This window comes from Stegastes partitus, unplaced genomic scaffold, assembly GCF_000690725.1.
Source record: "Stegastes partitus isolate 25-593 unplaced genomic scaffold, Stegastes_partitus-1.0.2 Scaffold565, whole genome shotgun sequence".
Classification (NCBI taxonomy): Eukaryota; Metazoa; Chordata; class Actinopteri; family Pomacentridae; genus Stegastes; species Stegastes partitus.
This window is the reverse complement of record NW_007578296.1, coordinates 335,743-344,686: the sequence shown is the minus strand read 5'-3', so window position 1 is coordinate 344,686 and position 8,944 is coordinate 335,743. Positions and strand designations below refer to the sequence as shown.

Sequence of the window (8,944 nt, the reverse complement as noted above, 5' to 3'; positions counted from 1 at the left end):
TGTCAGATTCAAGTTATTTCTGTGACCACTGTGGGTTTTTCTTTTTCTTTCTTGCAGCATAATTAAGTATTGTTTTTCTATCAAGTTCAGCAAAGCTTTAATGTGTCAGTGTTTCTGCTGCCCCCAAGTGTCCCCCAAAAGCCCCAAAACCTGATGGACTATCGATAATCAGACTACTTGAGAAGCCCCATATAGTGGCATCGCTTTACAAAAGTCTAATGTCCCAGCTCATACATATACTTTCAGTGGAACACCGTTATTTCAATGAACACCATTTTTATCATTTTGTTTGTGATCGTTGTACATTCATCCTATCAGCACCGGAGAATAATTACCTTTCTTTAATTGTACTATGTAATAGTATTGCCCAGCACTATGACTTCTCTACACACATAGAGAGAAACACACACACGGAGTCTGCAGCTATCAAACCCAAAGACAACAAACAGAGCAAACAGCAGATCAACCAGTCTGGCACATAATGATTTAGTCTGGGACGTAAACAAAGACTTGAGCTTCATTACATTTACATCATGACTTGCAACTTCTTGGCACTCTGGGAACTGTGTGTGTGTGTGTGTGTGTGTGTGTGTGTGTGTGTGTGTGTGTGCCTGGCCACAGCAGGGATGATCCAGTGCAGACACACACTGTGTATTGGCATTCTGCAGGCTGCACAACTCTGACTGTGTGGAATTGAGCAACATGAAGGTCTTACCAGAGGAAGTGGTGAAGTCTGACTCCGGGCAGCACTGAGGAGCCGCTGAGCTCCCCAAGAGAAACACCTACAAAAACACACACAGACACACACACACACAGTCCGGTCAGACTAATGAGCACCCGAGATGAAAATCACAGTCCAGCTATGAAAACCTGTAGGTCCATAGGACGGGTAGAGACGATCACAAACATGTTGCCATGGCATTAAAAATTCACCCAAGGCTTCGGGTGGGTTTTAAAGTTTAAAAGGCAAAGACATTAAAAACACCTGCAATCCAGGTATATGCAGTGTTTACACCACTGCTCTGAAATAAGGATAGCATGTCTCGGTAAAATGCAACATCAGTTTTAAACCTTTTTGTGCTGAGTCTGTGCAGCAGGATGTAGTCAGACAAGACATCCGGCAAAGACGACCTATATGCAGCACTACCCTCAGAAAAGCAACTCCCACAGCAACTTTAAAATGTGCTTAACCTCAGGTGGAAGCCACGTGTGGTTGTGACCACAAATACTTCCCCCTACGCGGCAGCAACGGCAGAGAATTCCCAGCGTGAATCTCTTTTACCCTTTGGACCGGCTGCCCTCAAATGAGTCAACGTATGTTTCTTGTGTTGTGTCAGCCCCTGAAGTCGAGAACGGCATTTTGAGAGGAAAACGGTTATAAATAAAACAACAGTGACAAAACAACACGTGCAGGGAAGCAGAAGTGAACGCTGGGGTTTGTTAAGTTCATGGAGGGATCTCAAGGGAGTGAGACAAAACCAAAAAAAACAGAAAACAGGAGGTGGTTTGATTATGATGAGAGAGAGAAAGGAACGCATTTGTCATTAATGCAGTGGCAGGACGGGACTGGTCATCTCTCTCCGACAGACGGTAATCACTTGTAATCAGACTTAATGGGCGCTCTAATGGGAATGCTTTTCCTCTCTGCATGCGCTGTCTGTGCATGCGTGCACGCACATTTGCAACTCGTCTGGGGGAATTGTAGCGCCACACTTTCATCTGACAGGCAATAATTGTTTTAATAATATTGTCTATCCAAAACAGTACAACATAATCAAGTCCTATTTGTTAGTAATGCTCATTTACATGTTTGCTTGCTTCATATTCTCTTTGGGGCTCATTTGCATGAACTCATTCACTTGCAGAGGCTGGTTACTGTGTTCAGTCTCAGCTGGTTAAAGCTTTCTTCTGTCATTGCAAATTGTGTTGCCAAACATGCAGTTTGCTTGTACAGTCCAGTTTGACACAACTGAAACAAATGTGCATTTTTTTTTCACATGACATGATCTAAATGGTGCCAAAGGTGACACCACTGATGCACAATCATGTCTAGAAGAGGGGATGTCATCTTATGCAAAGCATGGTTAAACCAAACATTGATCTGATCGACTCCTTTTCTTTCTGCCCTTTTAATTAAGTTAACTGATAAGTCAAATGCATTTATAGCATTATTTTTGAAAGCTAAAACATTTGACCACTTGTGTAACAATGCTGAATTTCAAGGTCTGGAATATACTGGGAGTCAGAAATGACCAGCTGTCAACGTGTTTAATGCAGGAGAAATGGGTGAATGTAAAGACTTGAGTGACTTTGACAAAAGCCAGATGACAGGGTTGGAGAATCTCTGACATGGTAAGGCTCGAAACCAAGAACTAACGGCAGGCTGTCGGAAGAAGGTCTTGTTGTTCTGGCAGCACACAAAGAGTCGGCCGTGGCTCAGGTGACAGAGTTGTCCACTAATTGCAAGGTTCTCAGTTAAAATAAAAATCTATTGTGAGCTCTGAGGTTGTTGCTTATTTGTATGTTATATGGATTTATGCTATGATCAATTATCAATGCATTTGTTCTACGCTTATGTTTAACTATTTCAGAGTGACTTTCAACCAGCTCAGCATGTTTGCAAGAAGGTTCCAAGACAAAAAGGTCAGAGGAAAAGGCTTGAAATTCACCTTCAGAGATGTGTTTTCATCATCTGTAGAAGCGCTCGCTTTTGTCTTTGGAAAGTTGGACTCATCATCTGTTGTATGGTTTGAAAATCTGAAGGTTTAAACTTACAAAAACCACTTGCAACAAGCTAACGGGAAAATAGTTTTGTGTTCACTGTCATGATGTAAACGTGTGTGTGTGTGTGTGTGTGACAGAGAATTTGTTAATGAGAACCACATTGTAAAGTGCTTTTTAAAACCTAGCTAAGTTTATTTAACATCTTAAAGCTGCAGTGGGCAGAAATCTGGAAAACGCTCAAACAAACAAAACAAAAATAACCCCAGGATGTGAAAGCCTCCTCGTGCAGCTTTCCTTCTCTGGTCGAAGCCCGTCCCACCAGACGAGCTTCATTCAACATACATTTGTGGACCTGCGATTGACTAAAATCACTAACTTGGCTAGAACTTCTAAAACCTAAAAACAGAGCCAGGATGAGGTGCTGAAGTGCAGTTTCCTCTCAGACCACTTGAATTACAACATGATGCAATGTTAAGATGGACTTTTAGTCAAATGATGACACAGAAAATACTGCCTGCCTCACCTTTAATGCAAAGGTTGTCTCAGAAGTACAAACAAGTCATATTGCTGACAAACTACATCACTGGGATGACTCAGCTCCTACCATGTTTTCTTTTAGCTTGTCTGTATCTGTCTCCTCTTTATGTTCACATTCTGTATGTTCTATGGGCCAAATGTGCTTTTATTAAGCTGTAAGTATTATTTTGTTATCTTCACTAAAATGTGGAAGAAAGTAACTGATTCTTTCCAGTCTTGTGTTTCAGCAAAATCATGAGACGAGCTCGTTAAACTGATACATAACAGGAGTCACGCAATAACTCAAGTCACATTTTCATTGGTGTAAACCACCTAAATAGTAGAAGATAGTCTCCCAAATTCACCCAGCCAGCCTACAACTATCGTTTACCAGCCAGTTAAATAAAAAGTAGGCCAACGGGGTTGAAGGCCACCTACTCTGACAACACTGATGACTAGTCATTACTGAAATCCACCCTGACTTCACTGTCTGATTAAATATTCCATCTACTAAGAATGGATTTGTCTTGGGTCACCAAACCTGCAGAGAAACGCTGAAAGGAGATGTTCACCCGCCAAAAAATGACAAAAGAATGAGTTTTACACGAATTCAGAGCCACCTGCACTGTTATCTGTATGTATGACAGCAGATTTTAAAGTTTAAATGATTACTGTGGTTGCTCTTCATTAAATCTCCACCAAATTAAAAACGCCTCAGAGTCCGGTCCCCCCTTCAGTCTCTGAAGTGACCAAACTCCCTGCATGTGTATGTTTTCAGAACGGTCTTGAACATTTTTATTGTTTTATGTTTTTCTGCTCTTTAGTACAATTTTGTTTTAATCTCATTATTTCTGTGTCATAGAATTAAATATCATTTATTAGTCCCATGAGGAGAAATTTGCAACGTCACAGAGCAAAGTGACAAAAAGAAAAGCAAGCAAACACAACTATAAATGAAAGAGGCGAGGTATATACACTACATATACACAATATAAACAAGAAAAACCGAAGAACACAACGATACTAAGAACACAAATTTAAGAACAGTTGCATGAATGAAATGCAGTTGGGTTTATTGCACATGACAGCTGGCTAACTGTCATTATGTGAGTGTTTGTGTTGATGATAAAGTCTAATACCAGCACATGCCGACTTTACTTTACATTATATGACCAATTATTTACATGCATATATTTATCTACATCCATTCATTTTATATCTTTACGAAGCATTCAATGATTTCTAAATAAAGTCAATATTAATATACATATGTGTCAGAAGACAGTCTGTTATCCTGCAGTAGCTTCTCCTTGCTTGTGCTCACATACCAGCATTTTAGTTTAAGAGCATCAGAAAACCGACAATAAAATAAACATGTAACTAATTATAATTTAAATGCAGCCAATAGGTCAAACATACCACTGATTGGGAGAATGTTGTTTATGTTGTTGGCTGAAAACTGATTCCAGGAGTTGAAACGTTAACACGCCGCAGTTTAGGCATGCTACGTTATTTTCATAGATGAAAACATACGCACACACACACACACACACTCACACACACATGCACGAACGCACACATGTACACACACTAATAAAGCTGTTTTTAAAATATTTTCTACCAACAAGCCATTCTGGACTGTGATCCACTTAGAAATATGTGTGTATGTTTCTTTGGTGAAGAAAGACACAAGGAGAGGGATGAAAAAAAAAAAGTGTGTGTGAGTGTGTCTGAGAGAGAGAGACGGAGTTGTGAAAAAAAACACCCAACGATACACTCAGTTTCCATGGTGATGTGAGTTATATTTGACGATGTGACGCACATTTTCAGCATCCACTTTTGCTGTTAGTCATCTTCATCTTTTCCAGTGCAGTGAGCTAAACGTACAAACGGGTTATATGGAAGAAAAGTGAGATAGAAACGACATTCAGACTTTGTGTCTGGGCCTGGAGAAAGTCTAGAAAAGACGTCTAAATGGGTGTCGACGGGCTGAGCTGTAATGGTTGTAAATGGTTAAGTAGAGGGTGGCAGGGCACAGCTCCTCCTCAGCATTTTCCTCAGGGGTGTGTCAAGTGGTCTGCGGGAAACTTAATGAATGCAAGGCCTTTTTGTGCCTGTGATCCCAACTTGCGAGTTCCGACTTCATGTTTCCAGTCTGATTAGTAGCGTGTACTCACCCTCAAATTATTTCACGATTAACTCGCAGGAATTAGTCCTCTGGATGGTGCTGCAGCATCTCTTGTCTTTAGTGCATATACAAAACGTGAGCTTTAGCACCAGACAGTACGGTACTCTAGCTGTTTAGATTCTGTCCATCGTACCACATCATCAGTGAGGCATCTGATCAGTCCCTAACGCCAGTCCAACCACACAACCAGTCATAAATATCCATCTCCAGCCACATGAAGAATGAAGCGTCCTGCAGCAGATGGTCTGCCCCCACAGAGCCCTGATCTCAACATCATGTCTGGATTACACCAAGAGACAGCAGACAGAGACTAAATCCACAAAAGAACTGAGGCAAAAAGATCGTTGTTATAATCCACCTGCCAAGTATTTTAAAAAACTATGACAAAAAAAACAATTAATGACCATTTTTTAGTGCTGCAAAGAAGTAACCTTTGAAAATAAGAACTATGACAATAGTGTGTCGATGTTTGTCAGTGACTAAAAACAAAATAAAGTGAAAGATTGACAATTAAAGTAATTATTGTTGTAATAATGTCTGATTCATCGATGTGTACAATCACACACTGCAGCACTCGACTGATGAAAATTTCTGCTCGAAATCTCTTTCTGACAAATTGATTAACGAGCTCAACCTGTTGCACGACCTTCAACGAGATGCATTTTGGACTCTGCAATGTTCTGTGTCTGCCATTAATACTATCTGACATTCCCAGTTAAAGGAAGAAACACAATTTACAGACTAATTTCATTTACAATTCACAGGAAGGCAACGAATCAAACTATAAAAATGCACTAACTGACAAACACACATATAAAAGCTACGCCAATGTGGATGTGAATGTGGAGCTAACATGGCCGTGACCATGAACTGACTCTCACTCAGCGATCTTTTTCATGGTGCCAGAATGAGTCAGATTCCAGGATTAATGTCGGTACTCCATCTGAATCATCCTCTAGAGGTTCACTAAAGAAATATCACTCCAGCCTCTCCTCTTGAGCTAAATCCAGACAGCGAACAGGTGAGTGGATCAGCTTCTGTAAACAGCTGCACACAACAAAAGACTGCGACAGCTGCAGCCTCGAAACGCTTCAGACAAGATGCAGAAAAAGATCGATGCAAGACAAAAATGAAACAGAAACGTATTTAGTTTTCAGGAGGTAAAGGCAACAGGAGGTGTGTCTAAAACTTTTGCACAGTGTGTGTCAAGTTCTTCCTCAACCTTAATCTCTACATATTCATACGTTTGTCCATGAATATATTCCATTCCTGTAGCATAATGGCTGAGATTTTGTTTTATCCAAACTGTGCAGATCTATGCCTCTCTCCACCCAGCCTGTGCTACTCGCTGCAGCTCGAGCACAGCAGCTCACCCATGATTCTGCTCAAACACTGTAAAGCTGCTCTATGCTACAGAATGGTGAGTGGTTGTATTGGAGAAGTCCAGCGTTACATGTTTGAACGAAACTATGATACGGAAATACTCGGCAGTGTTGTTGACTGGGCTCAAGATGTGTCCTCATCACACAACACAGACATGCTAACAGGAGAGCATCTTTAAAGCAGCATGAATCGGTTTTTAGGCCACATTGCTGCTCTTTCCTCCTGAGCAGGTAGCATACAGAAAAATCTGAGCTTTCTTGATGAACAACTAGAATTGATTACAGGGGATTTGTGGGCAGCAAAACCCAACCAACAAGTCTAAAGAAGCTAAAACCCTCCAAAGAGCTGAGTAAAACTGCAGCGAGGTAATATTTCATCAGGGATTCTCCATTTTGAGTGACATAACAGTCAACTAATTTATGTAAATATAACACTTAGTGCAGCTTTAAAGAATGCAATCATCTGATATCAGCAGCACTAAAGCTGTTGGTTTATGAAGCTCACCAGCAGCAGTGCGGTGCTGTTGCTCCTACGTTTCTCATGCTGTGTAGTTTCTGTTGAAGCTGCTCGCATTAGCTACCAGGGCTTAGGGGATGATCACTCCACCTTTCCTGCAGCGAGAGGAGCCTCTGTCCACTTGTTTACAGGAGCGTTGCTGCTGTTGTTGCTGCGCTTCGGGCACCTGATGAGTCTTTGTGGGTTCTGTGGGTGGCTGCAGGTTACCAAATGTTCAAATGCTCCACATCACCTCGGCGTATTCTCTTCAGTCCAATCAGGTAAAAATATACACAGGATGCCCTTCTGTTTATTCAATGATGAACAAGAAAACAAAATATTATGTAAATAGAGAGCATCAGGCTTAGACGGTGATTAAAATGGATGCTGAGGTTTATACTGCGGCTGTCCGACAACATTACATAAGGTCATTAATTAGCTTGATCGGCAGCAGCTGACTTTGTGGTGGATGTGAAAGTTTCCACTAAAGAAAACATCATGCAGCTCAACTTTGTTTCACCATCTAAAACCCATTCCAGTCTTTTTTTTGAGCTCTCCATCCTCCTTCCAAATCTAAGGCCAGTGCCATGGTCAAGGGCAGTGTTCAAGTGTTTCAGTGTAGGAGGAGAGAGGAGCACTTAAGGTAACACTGTGAGCATGACACCCCACCCAGGAAGGCTTCAACCACTTTCACTTCTGCAGTTTTTTTTTCTTCTGCCTGACTCAAAATGAACTCAGTTACATCAGCATTTGCAACAGTGGTGTCATGAGCAATACACTCATCTCATTTTAACCGCAGATTCACAGCATCATAAACAACAGAGCCTATGATACCAATACGCACATTTAAAGCAGAGTCTCTAGGAAATAAATGTGATGAATAAAAACCTAACAGACCGTATTTTGGTGTGATGTACAGGACTGTGCAAATGTTTTAAGCACTTCAGATGTTTAGACTTTTATCCATGAGGCAATGTCACATATCTATGTCATAATGTGCACAGTCTAAGCTCTCCCTTTACATTTGTGTGACGGCGGATCGGGCTGAGGCTCATACTAACACTGATAGCTAAACAATGCCTCGACTGGCCCTGATCGTGCTCTCTGGGATCGGATCGGGACATCATTAGTCATGACTACATGTTCCAGGGTTACATGAGCAATCAGGACTTGTGGGTCAGATCAAAAACATTTTCAAGGAGAGGAGTCACGTGAGGAGGACCTGGGAATGGCGGCACTTTAGAGGAGCTCCCGTCCTCCGTCTACAATTACTAACATTAAACTATGAAGCTCTCCATGAAAGTTTAAATTCGGTAGTAAGTGGTTAGTGTTTCGACACAGCCTAAATTAAAAACTGTCACTCCAGCCTGAACAACACAATGAAACAGGGAAAACGAAGTGTGCAAACTCGCTTGAAGACCACGGCCGTCATGGAAGCTAACCCTGCTAGCCCCACTAGTGTTGAAGTAAACCAGGAAAACAGCAACGAAGGTCTCTTTGCTGAAATTGTAAAAATGAGCGCGACTTTGAACAAAGTGGCGAGCGACGTGTCGATAATTAAATCGGACACAACAGAACTGAAGAACACAGTGAGTGCTTTGCAGACTCGGCTCGAAGAAGCTGAGAGCCGCATTGCGA

The 8,944-nt window shown here is 41.5% G+C and overlaps 1 protein-coding gene across 6 annotated transcripts in view; it reads right to left on the bottom strand.

Moving 5' to 3' along the window:
* LOC103362261 (thyroid hormone receptor beta) overlaps positions 1-8,944 on the bottom strand; it is a 143,361-nt gene that overhangs the window by 50,672 nt on the left and 83,745 nt on the right. For all 6 annotated transcript variants that reach the window (XM_008288565.1, XM_008288563.1, XM_008288569.1 and 3 more), the window contains one exon: positions 716-782. The gene's annotated coding sequence lies outside the window, so the exon portion shown is untranslated. The remainder of the gene's footprint in view (positions 1-715; positions 783-8,944) is intronic.